This window comes from Gracilinanus agilis, chromosome 1, assembly GCF_016433145.1.
Source record: "Gracilinanus agilis isolate LMUSP501 chromosome 1, AgileGrace, whole genome shotgun sequence".
Taxonomy (NCBI): Eukaryota; Metazoa; Chordata; class Mammalia; order Didelphimorphia; family Didelphidae; genus Gracilinanus; species Gracilinanus agilis.
Genome location: NC_058130.1, coordinates 96,604,943 through 96,620,310, shown reverse-complemented (window position 1 = coordinate 96,620,310; position 15,368 = coordinate 96,604,943). Strand labels below are relative to the sequence as shown.

The 15,368-nt window shown below is 42.3% G+C and overlaps 1 protein-coding gene across 2 annotated transcripts in view; it reads right to left on the bottom strand.

Moving 5' to 3' along the window:
* Positions 1 to 10,708, bottom strand: part of PTH1R (parathyroid hormone 1 receptor) — a 48,906-nt gene extending 38,198 nt beyond the window's left edge. The window contains exon 1 of one of the 2 annotated variants that reach the window (XM_044681930.1): positions 10,624 to 10,708. The gene's annotated coding sequence lies outside the window, so the exon portion shown is untranslated. The remainder of the gene's footprint in view (positions 1 to 10,623) is intronic. The other variant, XM_044681988.1, reaches the window with a different exon arrangement.
* Between the last annotated feature and the right edge of the window lie 4,660 nt (positions 10,709 to 15,368).

Sequence of the window (15,368 nt, the reverse complement as noted above, 5' to 3'; positions counted from 1 at the left end):
TCTCTCTCTCTCTCTCTCTCTCTCTCTCTCTCTCTCTCTCTCTCTCTCTCTCTTCCTCCCTTCCTCCCTCCCCTCCTCTCCTTCGGTCTTTTCCTCCCCTTCTCTTGCATTTCTCTCTCTGCCTTTCTATTTATATCTGTCTCTTTTCCCTCCCCCTTCCCTCTCTGTATCCTTTTCCTCCTTTCTCTCTTCTGAAATTTTGCCTTCCTCTTTTTTGTCTCTTGCTTTCCATTATCTGTTTCTTTCATTCAATCTTTTCTTCCCACCCACCCCTATCTTCTCGTGTGCCTCTCCCTTTCTTCTCTCTTTATGTCTTTCTCTTTTTTTCCTTTTTCTAAGAGATCAACTTGGGTAGCTTATGTGGGTAGAAGGACAGTGGGATATGAGAGACAGGTATATAGCCCAGCAATGTCCACCTGGCTCCTATCCTTTTTCAGTCCAGGTCCTCAGATACAAACCATTGAAAAGGCAGGGACTGGGTTCTTGAGTGCAAGGAGCTCAGCTGTATTATTTGAAAACCAGTTTTCCTCACTTCCCTTCACTGAAACACCTTTGATAGGTAGGAAAAAAAATTAAGATCCAGAGGAGGAGAGGCCTCCTATGGATTTTTTGGGTAAAGACAGAGATGATAAAGTTCTAGCCTTGGGTTAAAAGTTGAGAATGGAGAGGGGAGAATTTGAGACCTTCAGAGATGGCTTAGAGGTGAGCTGGTGTGATTTCCTCCCACTCCTCATTCATTAAAGAATTAGGAAACTAAAGCTAAAAGAGAGGAAATGAGGGTCATATATCTAGTTAATGAGAGAACTGGAACTAGAACTCAAGTCTTCTGAGTTTTAGCCTGAAGCTAAGATAAAGGTCCAGAGAAGGGCTCTTTGAGGAATTTGGGGCTTTAGGGAAGGAATCTGGACTCAGTGGAAAGGATTTATGACCAATGAGGGGAATGAAAGTTCACTGGAGGGAATGAGGACTAACTAAGTTAAGGAAATAGGAAGAAGGGTCTGGTGTACAGCCTTACTTTATCATTGTGTTAGTGGAAATGGATGGGATGGACTTCACAGAGGGATTTAGAAGAGAGAAATAGCAATCTTTTATTAAAACATAGCTAATCAAGATCTTGGCACTGATCCATCCCTAGGGATGACAGATTTCCCATTTTCCTCTCTTGCCTTATATAAGAACCTATAGTACAGAGCATTTTAGAGGGCATTACAATGTTGCTGTTTGTTCTTTTGTTTTTGAAGTGGACCATAGACATCATGGGGCAATGGCTTGACTGAACATCAGTTTGATTGAACATAAGTCAAGCAAAGGTGTACGAAGTCATCAGCCTCACTCTTCCAGAGTTATTGAAGTTCAATGGCAGGACTAAGTCAGGATGACTGGTGATGGCCTGAGGATGCCCTTGGCTTCTTTAGTGTCTGACCAAGTTCCCATGATTTGGAGATTAGAAGACCTAGATTCCAAATCCTAGCTCTTCTAATCACTATTTGCATGACATTGGTCAAGATACTTCTCTCTGATCCTCTGTTCACATATAACATGAGGGGGCTAGAATAGACTGCACCTTGGAACTTGGAGTCAGAAGAGATCATAATTCAAATCCTGTTTTTGATATTTACTGACTGAGTGATGGTGAGTAATCTTTTAGCCTCCTTAAATGTCAGTTTCTTTTTCTGTAATGAGGATGTTAACAATGTTAGTACCGCCCTTGCCTTATGGATGAAGTGAGATTATGTATACAAAGCATTTTGTGAAACTTAAAATATTTTATAAACATCAATTGCTGATATGAGCTACACAGGAAGCCCTGCCTTGCCTCACATATTCCTTTCATAATAACATTTGCTTTTCCATGGTATTTTTGTAGTAATGTTCCATAGTAACATTGTGTTGTTTGTTGTTTCTTTTGCAATTTAGCAAAGATAGAAGGAACATTCTAGTGGAGGCCTTGTAGACAGAAGGGATTAATAAATATTTGCTGAATTGAATTGGATAGGTATGATCTTAGACAGGAAGGAGACCTGCTCCCATGACCATACCCAATCCCAGTCCTACTTGGAAGATTTTCTTGATATAGTAGCAAAGATTTAGAAATGGAAAGGACCTCAGATGTCATCAAATTCAATTCATACTTGAACAAAATCTCATCTATCCATAATAAGTGGCTGTACTAACAGAAGTATTTCAGTGATAGAGAGCTTATTACATTTACTCCATTCCACTTTAAAAAGTCTCTGATTATTAAAAACCATTGGTAGTAGATAAGAAGTATTGAGTCTAGATAGAGAATTGAAGAGATGCAGTGTATCATATTTTCAAAATGCACTGGAATTGGAGTCAGAGGCCCTGGGTTTGAATCTTGGTCTTGCTTAGTGTGACTTTAGACAAGTCACTTCTTTTCCATGCTTCAGTTTTCCTACTGGTAAAATGAAGGATTTGGATGGGATGATGTTTAAGTTCTATGATTCAAAAGATTGGAAGGAGCGATGAAGCAGTGGTGTGTATGTGCATGTACACATATGTATGAAACTCAGTGAACTTGAAAAGCACACTAGGATGGCATTTGAGTGAAGATGAAAGGACACAGAAATAGGAAAAACAGAGAAACAATAGGAACATAATACAAATTGCTGGGCCAGATGGAGTCTATGGATGATGCTTCCCTGATAAAGTTCATTAGGATGGCACAGAGGCAAGACATAGTGCTGGGAACTATTATTAACTAGGTGTCTGCTAGAAGTCTCATTCATCTCTGGTAGATTTTTTAAATTAAATTTTATTTTTGAATCTGTATTCTTTCTCTCCCACAGTTCTGATAGATTTTGGAACAGTCTTGACCATAATCCAATTAGAAAAGAAAGAAGATATATAAGGATATAATGCTTGCTCTCAGAGACTTTACTGGATACCTGGGAAGATAATGTACTAATTTATACGGATAGTCTTGAAGAAAGTACTAGAAGAGGATTTTTTTTTATCTCTCAGAAGGTAGAAGTGTTGATGGGACCTGATATTCTGGTCTTAATTCTGGTCAACAAAGAACTGGTCACAAATGAAAACAATGAAAATATTGGGCGAAAGAGTCCATTTCACTTTAGAGTTTTCAATGGCCAAATCTCTCTTAATCACTTTTATCTGATATTTGTTAGCCTGGAGATTATTCTCTCTGATAGAGATAAGAGAAGCAAAATAGGAACCGAGTGGTTTTCTGTCCAGTGGAAAGTATGCCGAACTGGAAGTCAGAAGACTGATATTTGAATCTTGACTCACTTTCTTATCTGTGTAATCTTAAGCAAGTCCCTTTCCTTCTGTGTCTCAATTTCACTATCTATAAAGTGGGAGCACTGAGGTGAATGGAATCTAAAGTCACTTCCAGCCCTGACATTCTGTGATTTTGTAATCTAACAATATCATCATTTCTTCTAAGTGAACTGGCCACTTTCTCCTTCTTTATGTATGTCATCCTGGCTAGGATTTGCTGCACTAAAAGAAGTCAACAGTGACCTTTACAATGTATTGTAGTTGCCATGCAGAGTAGTTATCATTCCCAAAACTTCCACTATGAAGAACATCTTGGAATGAACTAATTTGTCTTTCTTCTCCTGTGTTAGGGAGATAGGAGTCAACTGGGGGTCATCTAGGATTCCTGGGAGATAGGTAGGGGTGGGCTAGTCATTTTGTAATGAATGTTAAAAGAGTTTAATAGCTGAATTAAATAATTATTTTCTTATGTTATTTTATTAGCTAACATTTATTTCAAATTGCTGTGTCACCGGGCTTGGTTCACTATTGAGAAATAAATTTATGGAGACTCCAAGCTATGCATTTGAATAGATGACTACTCCAATAACACCTCATAGATGAGTGCAACTAAGATGGAGAACACAATGAGGGGGGATGCATTTTGGAAATATCGTTTGGAAAAGATTTTGAATTTTTTCTGGTGAGGCATAATAAACTCAATATGAGTGTGACATGGTAGCCAAAAGGCTAATGCTATAAAAGCTGCATTGAGAAGACTAGTATCCAGGATGATAGTTCTTCTATCCTAGACCATACCTAGAGTACTGGGTCATTGGAAAAACTGGTCCTTGCTAATTAGAACTTTTAAAAAGGAAAAAATGGTTGCCTTAGGAATTAGAGGATTCTTTTGGAGACTTTTATTTATTTACTTTATTTATTGTTTTAAACCCTTACTTTCTTTCTTATTAACAACTCTAAGGCAGAAGGTCTGGTGTTCTCTCCACCTTGCCACTAGCTATCCCCTAGACTAGAGATTTTTAAATGGAGGTTGGATGATCATTTGTTGGTGATGTTGTAGGATTGTTTCCAGTTGGGCAAGATAGCTTCTGAGGTTCCTAACTCTCAAATTTAGTAATTTTGTGAGTTCAAGTGCTCAAGCCCAGAAGAATTATACCCCACAGGTGGTGCTGAAAAACTTGCAAATGTACTTCTGGATCTGTAGTCAGTAATCCCTGAGAAATCATGGAAAGGTGTCAGAAGATTATAGATAGGTAAATGTTATCTTGATTTTCTTACAGGAGAGGAATGGAAATGATGACGAATAGATTCTGGAAACTTTGATCCCCAATAAAATTCTAGAATGAATTAAGTAAATTGTTTTTTAATACATAGGAAAGAAAAAAAGCGATCACTAGAAGCCAGCATGGGTTCATTAAGAGCAAATTATACCAAATTAATTTCTTTTTACCTAAGATCACTAGGCTGGTAGATTAGAGGAATGCCACTGAGAATTTATATTTAGATATTTTACTAAGTCTCTCATGAGATATTTGGGGATAAAGTGAAGAAATGCTGAATGAGTTATAGTACAATTAAGTAAACATACAGCTGATGGGCCATCTGTATCTCCACACTGCTGATTCTTTGGAACAGTGTCAACTTGGAGATAAGTGTGTAGTAGTGCCCTCCAAGGTTGTCTGTCATTGATTTTGTTTTGGTCAATGACTTAGTTGAAAAACATTCACTTGAGTCCTCTTTTGATGTCTAATCATGGCGTAGAGGTGACCCTGAAGCCTTAAAGGATAGGTTGGAAAGATATCAACTCTGTCATCTTCTACCAAAATGGAAAAACTTTAAGGATAGTTCATAAATTGGCTATGCATCTGTCATTCAAGTCACCAGCCTACCCAAGTTCAGAAAGATTCTTTGACAGAGGGTTGCCTGAGAGAAAATGATTTTTCTTTCAACTTTAGCCATTTACATGGACCATTTATTGAAGTGGTGGTGATTTGTGTCAACCGAGGGAATGCCTACACCCAGTAAGCAAGAAGCATTGGATAAAGACATGTATGGCAAGATTGTAACATATAGATGGCATGAAACTAGGAGGGATAATTCAAAAGACAGAAGTGGGATGGAATGAGACAGGCTGAAATGAATTCTCAAGAGGGTGACTGGGTGACAAATGCCCAGAGGCTACCCTATATGAGAAGCAGTTGAATGAACTAGCAGTTTTGATTTCTTTTTAAACCTTTACCTTCTGTCTTAGAATCGATACCAACTATTGATTCCAAAGCAGAAGAGTGGTAAGACAATTGGGGTTAAGTGACTTGCCCAGGTTTTAACCTGAAAAAGAAAAGACTGGTGGTAGTGGAAATTCCATATTTAAAATACTCGAAGGTTTGCCATATGAAAAGAGATCAGACTTAGTCTGCTTAACCCAAGAAGTAAGAATTTGGAGTAATGGTAGAAGTGACAGAGAAGTAGATCTGGGCTCAATAAAGCTCAGTTTCACAAATATTTATTAAGTACCTACTTCATGCAAGGCACTATCCTATGAGTGTCAGGCCAAATTTCCTAAAAATTATAACTGTCCTTGAATGGAGCAGTAGTGAGCTCCCCACATCCCTGGAATTCTTCCAACAGATCCTGGATGGCCATTTGTCAAAGATGTTGTAGAGGGGATTCCTGTTTTAGCAGGTATCAATATGGATGATCCCTGAGGATTCTTCCAACTCTGAGATTCTATGATTTTATGAAATAATTAGGGAATAGTGTAATGGTGGGGAATTAAAAGCTCAGGTATACTACGGATAAATGCTGTCAAAATTTGGAGAAGAATCACAGAGTGATTACAGAAAAATAATTTAGCTTGAAGTGGTCAGGGAAGGTTTTCTGGAGGAGGGCTTTGCTTTTGGAAGTTCAAATGACAAGATATGTGGGATGAATTGTTAGGGGACAGATTCGACAGTGTGTCTTGAGAGGACTTTGGAAGAATGGATAAGATTTGGGTAGATGGGAAAATGGAGAATGATGGAGCGTAGATGATCCTGGCTCGACAAGAGGTAACTACTAAGGTGAGAAGGGCTTAAAAGTTGATCTGTGTCTAGAGCTAGGATTTAGCCAGTGACTAAGGGTAGGGATCAGCCAATTACCAGGGCTAAGGGTCAGTCAATGACCAGGATTAGGGCCAAGCCTGTGCCTGATGTTAACTGATCAGAACTAGGGCTCAAATGAGATTTCTTGAGTTATGATCAATCCATGAATTTGACTTACGATATTTTTATAGTTGCTCTCTGGTTCTTTATTTCTATCCTGGTTGCCTGACCACTTCCCCACAACATAACATTCTGTGACCTGGGAGGAAGGCTAGTTGCTGTGTGAGTTTGTGTCTGGTATGGGGACTTTGAGCAAGTTGGTCCCTAGGATAGGGATACTGGGGTGTTTAAGACACACTCAGAAGAGCGAATGGCCTCCAAAGGGAGCTCTATTTATCAGGATCTTTGAAGAGGAAGGAAACTCAGTGGGCATCTAGTTCATCTTGTGTCTAGCCAGGAATCCCCTCTATACACTCTTAAAACAACAACTACAACAACAACAACAAAAAACAACCCTCACCTCTATCTTAGAATCAATACTATCAGTTCCAAGGCAGAAGAGTAGTAAGGACTAGGCAACTGGGGTTAAGTGACTTGCCCAAGGTTGCACAGTAGCATGTGTATATGGTCATATTTGAACCCAAGACCTCCTAACTCCAAGCATGGCTTTCTATCCACTGAGATGCCTAGTTGTCCCTAAACCCTCTTGACAAATTCTCATCCAGCCTTTATTTGATCCAATGATGGGGAACTCATTACCTACCAAGGCAATTCATTTTTCTCCCCTCTCTTCAGTCTCTTCATCTGCAAAGTAAAGGGTTTGGACCCCGATGACTTCTAAGGTCCTATCCCATGTGCTCATTCTGAATTCCGATTGTCTTGGGGTGACTGACTATACCTGGGAGATGGGCAGGGGCAATTTACAGAGCCTTGTTAGGCTTTTTTGGTGGGGAGAAGAAAACTAGGAGAATGGGGTAGGCAGTAAGTGGAGTAGAATCTGACCTATAGTCAGTCTGTTTCTTAGCCCTAAAAACCTGGAAGCCTTGGCTGGATTTGGAAACAGGCAGGCTTCTGTCTACGAATATATAAATACTTGAGGGTTAAGCAAATATATCCAGACATTCAACGGGACCCTAGAGAAGAAGGTCCCTGCCAAGGCTTGTCCCTGCTCCAAAGAACTCTCTAGAGTTGAGGGCTTGAATAGTTGGGCTCTAGTCAGGATGAGTCAGTCAGTCAACATTTATTAAGTGCCTACTATGTACCAGGTCCTGGGTGAAACCCTGGGGCTACAAAGAAAGCCTAAAGATGCTCAGAGGGCAGGCTCAGAGCTAGACGGGGTGGATGAGGTCCCTGGGGGGATGGAGTCTGAACTCAGGATGGCTCTAGCTGGCTGGAGTCAGCATAGTCAGTGGAAAGAGCCAGGACACTTTCCAATTATGGAACTTGAAGCAATTCATTCTCCTCCTCCCTCAATTTCTTCCCCTCCTAACAGAGACATTCGCACCTGTGTTTTTCCCCTCTCGGAGGTATTGTGAGGAAAGTGGGTTATAGAAATGCGGGTTTCCTTTATGATAATCACGACTAGGAATACCATTAGCCACCTAGGTCCTGCTTGAAAAAAATCTCAGTCCAGTCCCTTCGTTGGCCCAATGGAATAAATGCTGGGTTTGGACTCCAAGGACCTGTGTTCAAATCCTATCGTGTGACATAGGACAACGTTTCTTAGTCCCTCTGGTTCTCCTTTTCTGTGAAATAAAAGGCTATACTAGATGACCCCTAAGGCTTTCCGGCTCTCCATCCGTGATCCTGTAAGCTCCTGAACTTTCCCCTGAGGAATATTTCACACAATTCCTCCTAAAGACAAGGAATACGCTCCTTCCCTGTCATTGGCCCTCGGAATCCTCGGGCTTCCAGATTCGGCTCAGGGGAGGGGAGCTGCTGGTCTCACTGGACCTCGGGCCAGATCGCTTTTCCAATTAGCCTCTTTTCTGGGGATGAGCCTGGAGGACAGGGAGCGCTAGCCTGCTGTTTCTGTCTCCGCTTTGGATCCTGGGCAGAGAGAATGGCTCGCCCTTCGGAGGTGTCTACAAAATGCTGGGCAAATTGAATTTCCCCTTCTGGGTGTCATTTTTTCCCCTTGTAAAACAAGGAACTGGCTGAGGGCATGATCCAAGGTCCCTTCCTGTACAAAAGTTCTAATGCAGGCTCTACAATTCTATTTTTTGTTGTTAGGGTCTGCCCAGGGAGGGGGGAAGGGGATTAAATGCCTTCCCACCCCAGCCCTCCCATTTCCAGCCTAAATTGACATCATTAGCTATTTATCGCTTTTCCTTTAGGCAAGCTCTTCTCTCCCACCCCCCACACCCCCTAAGGTCCCGGTAAAGCTGCAATTACCTTAGCTTGAAAGTGATACATTAACCTGTTAGCACCCACTGACCCATTAGCAGGAATTAGTTAACCAAATTAGCCAAGTACCGAGCCCCGAGGGGATGAAGGGCAAGGCTGAGAAGGGAAGTGGGGTACTAATAATAACTGCCGCTCACATTTCCATGAGGTTCTAAGGAACACACTTGCCTCACAACAACCTTGTAAAAGATGCTCAGGGCAATGACTTGCTTAAGGTCACACAGCTAGTAACTGCCAGAGCCCAGGAGCCCCGCCAGTTGTTTAGCAGGGAACTGCTGGAGGAGATGGTACACTGAGGCTAGATGGTGGTCAATAGATGGAGTCCTAGGACCAGTATGGTGCTGATGGTTCTAAAGCCCTGTCCTTGGAGAACCATTAAAAACAGGACCACAGGTCCCTGGGCTGAGGTTCTGAAGCTGAATGGCATTGCAAGGAATGGGATGGAATTGTTCTGTCTACCTCTGAGAGTGCATTTTCTACCCCCGCCCCCCCAATTCCCTCCCCCTTCTAGGGCTCGTGGCCAAGGCTTTGGGGATTAGAGACTGAAGGCCAAGGGAGGCTGGGGCGGCTGGCTTAGAGCCAGTATGGCAGAATGGAGCGGAGGTAGAGTTTGGCTCCGTCCGATTGCTGGCTCCACCATCCTCAGCCCCTGTGTGTAAGGCACCAGCCAAGGTACACAGGGCTGCCCCGAGCCAGGACCCAGCGTGAGTAGCAAACAGGAAAACCACTGGCTTTGCGCTCAGGACGCTGCCGTTGCGTGCCCACCGACCCAAGTTGCTCACCTGCCCACCCCCTTTTCTCCAGAGATTCCACTCCTTCACCCTTTCCTGGAGGAGGAAAAGTCTGATTCCCTCATTCTGGAAGGGACCTTGGGGGAGGACTGGTCCCTAATTCCAGTCCCAGCCAGAACCCTAACCCTGGTGACAGACTGAGCACGGACGAGCCCTAAACCCTAGTCGCATGCCTCAGAGTCCTGGGAAGGATGATATTTGCTGAGGGACGAGGGAGCGGAGGGCTTGGGGGTGGGAGAGGGCTGGAAGCTCACCCAGATAAGCTCAAGGGGCCACTCATAGTTTCTTGGGCTTCCCCCCAACTCCTCCCTTCCCCGCCCCCTCCAATACTCCAGTGATCTCCGAAGCTCCTTCAGGGCAGCTGAGAGCAGGCAAGCCTTCCCTACACGACACACTCTGGCCATTCTCTGAGACGAACCTCAAGCAGGGGAGGGGAAAACAGAAAGAGAGAAAGATCTAGAGAGGAGGAGATGGGCTAGAGCTAGAAGGGGCTTTGGAGGTTATCTAGTCGGCTCTTCTTTTAGAAAAGAAGACGATGAGGACCAGAGAGGATTAGTTACACAGGGGGTCAGCTGCAGAGCTGGAGAGCAAACCCAAGGCTCTTCCACTACTCGCTTTTTCACATTCCCACTATTTTTGCCCCATTTCCAGCTCAAAGTCAAGCCCCACCTCCCCTGAACCATGACAGTCAGCCACAGCACAGGGGAAAGGAGACCCCGGATCATTTGGAACTGTGTGTAATCATCCCCAAGAGAAAATAACCCAAAGTACCAAATTTAATACCACCTACCCAACAAGATAATCTCCACACATAGAGCAAACATATAGCAAAGTAGAACGTTCTTTCTACAAAGTAGAAGTAGTTGATTTTGAAACATAGTGCTACCCTCCTAGATCCACATGATCACAGATAAGGCACGACTTTCCATAGGATGACCCCTGTCCATCCCCTTTGGCTTATTCTAGCCCTGCCAGAAGGAAGGAGGAATCCCCTGGGACACCAGAGATCCCGGCCAGGGGCCCTATGCCTATGACTTTCTCAACAATACTCAAGGCTTAAATAGATCCCGGCTCCCCAGACTCACCCACCAGCTGATATGCCAGCTCAGTGGGCTGGCCCCTGGACTACCAGGGTGGTTGTGCCCAGGCTGGGGGGCACCAGGAGTTAACGATGAGCAGCAGCCTCTGAGGCACCCGGTCCTGCCTAGGAGGAGAGAAGGAGGCTGGGGGAAGGGAGGACAGAAGGGCACGGGGGAGAAGAAAGTCTGAGTCAGAACTTTCTAAAAAAAACACACACACAACAATTTTAATTAATTTTTTGTGGAGCACCATATCTACTAGGGAACTTTGTTCCCCTGACCACTGGTGTAGCACCAGGGCAAGGGTCAGGCTGGCACAGTGCCCACTGCATTCTTGTCCTCCCTTCAGGACTTAGCTGTGGGGTTTTCTATCAGTCTCTGTCATTCTGAGCATGTCTCTCTCTGTCCTTCTGTTTCTGTTTTTCCTGTCTTTTCTGTCTCTCTCCCTACCTTTCTTTCCCTCCTCCTTTGTCTATTTCTTCTGTTCTTGTATCTCCTTGTCTTTCTGTTCTCTCTATTCCTCCCCCCCGCCAGCCCAACTCTTTCAGGTACAGCAAGCATAGACTTTCTGTTCCTGAGTATCCAATTCTATTTGCCTGTGTTTCTTCATCCCATTCTGTCTTTTTCACACTCTGTATTTGTCTGTTTTTCTGCCTCTGTGATTCTGTCTCTCTCCCCCTACCTCTGACTCTTTACTCTCACCTGCTTTATGTTCTTATTTTATGTTCTGTTCAACGTTGTTATCAGTGTCTGGGATAAAGACAGAGGCATCAGGCTCATGAAATAAAAAAGACTTGGGAAAGAGCAAATACGTTGGACAACAGAACCAGAATCCATAAAGGTCTGAAAGGTCAGAACAGTGGATAAAAATTTAATAGGATAAATGTAAATTTTTACACTTGGGTTTAAAAAATTAATTACATACATTATAGAATGGGGATGGACTGCCAAGACATCAGTTTATCTGAAAAAGATCTGGGGTTTCTGATGGTAATATGGGATTTTCTGATGTAAAATAAGTCAACAATACAACATGGCAGCCAGAAAAGCTAAAGTAATCTTAGGATGCATTCATAGAAATATTGTGTCTAGAATGAGGGATGTGATGGTTCCACTGTCCAATGCCCTGGTTAAATCCTCTTTAGAATATTGTGATCAGTTCTGAGTGCCAAATTTTATGAAGGGCATTGATGAATGGGAATGCTTGCTGGGAAGCTCAACTCAGGTAGGATCTCCTCCAAGAGAATCATCAAAGAGTAAAAGCTAAGTTATATGTTCTTCCTTTGGGGTGACTTCAGCCAGGTCCCTGGAAAGCCCATAATATTTGATGACTTGGATGCCCTACTGATCTTCCTCTTTCCCTGATGTTTCCTTCTTTTATCATTGTGTCTTTGAGGATGATGCCTGGTGAACTGGTATTTCCCAGGCCCATAACTAGCAAATTCCATCTTCTTCCTCCCTAATCACTGTGATTCCAAGTCACCAGCTGCCTAAATAAAAACCTTCCCTCCCTTACCATTCCCCATTAGACTCAGCACTATTTTCTTGAACCCTGTCCTCTCCCCCATTGTCTCTCCTACCTTTCTTGGCTTCTTATACCTTACTTCCCAACATGCACTATTTATTCACTGACCTGGCTATTCCACAAACAAGATATTCCTTCTCTTGGCATTTTCCTAGCTTCCCCCGATGCTTGAAATGCTCTTCTTTCTCCATTCTGACTACTGGCCACTCCAGCTTCCTTTAGATACCAACTAAAATTCTAACTCTTAATTCCAGGACTTCCCTTTTGAAATGATTTTCTATTTGTCCTATAAATAGCCTGCTTTGTATATATTTGTTTGCATGTGGTCTCTCCCATTAGATTGTAAACTCCTTGATGGCAGGGACATTTTGTATCCCTAGTGCTTAGTCCAGTTCCTGGTGCTTAATAAATGTTTCTTGATAAGCCCCTTTGGGGCCCTATTCTACCATATTCTACCATGAAGAAGTTCCTGTGCCTTTAGAACACTTCCAGTCAAGTCTTCTGCACTTATGGAAACCTCATGTTCCAGAAAACACCATTCCTTACTGGCAATATTGGGCTTTTTTTTTCTTGGTGGCACTCCACCATTCTATACTTGTGTAATTAAAATTTTAAACCCCAATATAGGAATTTACATTTATCCTATTACATTTTTGTCCACTCTTCTAGCCTTCCAGATCTTTTTGGATCCTGATTCTGTTGTTCAACATATTTGCTGTCTTTCCCAAGTCTGTTATTTGATAAGCCTGATGTCTTTGTCTTTATCCCAAACACTGACAACAATGTTGAATAGAACATAAAATGAGGGATGAAGGTGGGGTAGACATACTCCTTGGTTTTTACCATTACTTTTGCCTTTCTCTAGTGCTCTATCACTGAGCAACCCTTCTTTCCTTTAAAGTTCATTGTAAACCTCTCTAGCAGTCTATCCAGAGGCTCGTGGCCATCATCTATAACTTTCCTTCAGGATTTTTACATCCTTGACCTTTGCCCTTAAAAGGAGGAACTTCAGTGTACATATTGATGTCTCCTCAAATATCTTGGCCTCCAAGTTCATTAATTCCCTCCATACCTATAACCTGTATGGGAGATTCAAGTAGGACTAGAACCTCTGGTGAGCCCTTTTTTTGAGTTTCTCTTCTTCCTTTGGTGTCCACCTGCCCCCAACTCTCACCTGTGGCTTCAAGAAGCTGTAGCATCCCCCCAGATTGAGGGTTACTGGCAGGCCTCAAAACCATCAGTGAGTTAGAGGATGTTTATCCCAAGCATATGAAGACTTCCCCAGGCTGAAGGGGCAGATGAGATCGTGAAGGCCATGAAGGCACCTGAAGCAGGTGAACTAAATCACTTCTTAATAATCAGAACTGTTCAAGAGTGGAATGGGATGCCTTTAGGAAGTAGGGTAAATCATATCAGTGGAGATCTTCTAGTGGAGGCTGATTGACCACTTGTGAGATATTGTAGATGGGATTTCTTTTCTGGTATGAGTTAGGCTAGATAGCCTAGAAGTTTCTTCTAGCTCTGGATCCAGGTCTCTAGAATATTGCCCAGGCCTGAGTGCCATATTTTAGGAAACTCTGAGATTCTGTGACCATTTTTTGGAATAAGTAGAGCTTTTCTCTACCTATGGTGGAGGCTGACTGTGGGTGAAAGTGTGATGACTTCACTTCAAAGGAATCCGAAAAGAAATAGAGAAGAATATAAAAGATTTGAGTAATGGTAGCAGTTGGTGAGATAGGAAAGCCCAAAGTAAAATGCTGAGGCTCTCATAAACCAGAATGAATATGCTTAGAGATCAGTATATATTTTATTTTATTTTTCAAGAGGTTAGAATAAATTTATTATCCATCAAGCAATTCCAAAAAATCAAGAATCACAACTATGATTAAATCAAGTCAACAATAAAAATTTACAGTGATAAGATGGTTAAATAGTGAAGCTAACATTATGTTTTTTATTTGAAAATTTTATTTAATTAATTGATTTAGAATATTTTTCCATGGTTACATGATTCATGTTCTTCCCCTCACGTCCTTCCACCCCCTTCCTGTAGCCAATGAGCAGTTTCGCTGGGTTTTACATGGATCAGTATATATTTTAGAGGGCTCTCAAAGGAACGAAGAGGGGACACTGATTCTACTCCTTAACTATTTTATACTGGGTGATAGGCTTTTCCTGGAGCTAGAAAGAGAAAGTTTAGGGATCCAAGCCAGGCCTTAACTTGTCTCATTGCTGGGGGGGGGGTCTTGGTGTGTGTGTGTGTGTGTGTGTGTGTGTGTGTGTGTGTGTGTGTGTGATAGGATTTTAAAGTTGAAAACAACTCCACCAGCAGTACATTAACATCCCAATTTTGCCGCATCCCCTCCAACATTCATTACTCTCCCCTGCTATCTATCATTTTAGCCAATCTGCTAGGTGTGAGGTGATACCTCAGAGTTATTTTCATTTGCATTTCTCTAATTATTAGAGATTTAGAACACTTTCTTATGTGCGTATTGATACTTTTGATTTCTTTATCTGAAAATTGCCTATTCATTCTGGATTGCAATTTGGAACTATGCCCAAAGAGTGATAAAAGAATGCCTGCCCTTTGATCCAGCCATACCATTGCTGGGATTGTACCCCAAAGAGATCATAGATAAACAGACTTGCACAAAAATATTTATAGCTGCTCTTTTTGTGGTGGCAAAAAACTGGAAAGCGAGGGTATACCCTTCAACTGGGGAATGGCTGAACAAATTGTGGTATATGCTGGTGATGGAATACTATTGTGCTCAAAGGAATAATAAACTGGAGGAATTTCATGTGAACTGGAAAGACCTCCAGGAATGGATGCAGAGTGAAAGGAGCAGAGCCAGAAGAACACTGTACACAGAGACTGATACACTGTGGTAAAATCGAATGCAATGGATGTCTGTACTAGCATCAATGCAATGACCCAGGACAATTCTGAGGGATTTATGGAAAAGAACGCTACCTACATTCAGTGGAAGAACTACAGGAGTGGAAACACAGAAGAAAAACAACTGCTTGAACACTTGGGTTGATGAGGACATGATTGGGGATGTAGACCGGAAAAGACCACGCCAATGTAACTATCAATAATATGTAAATAAGTCTTGACTGACCAAACATGTTAAAACCAGTGGAAATGCAAGTTAGCTAAGGCGAGTGGGGGGAGGGGTTTGAGGGGGTGAAGGGTAAAGTAAAAACTTGAATTATGTAA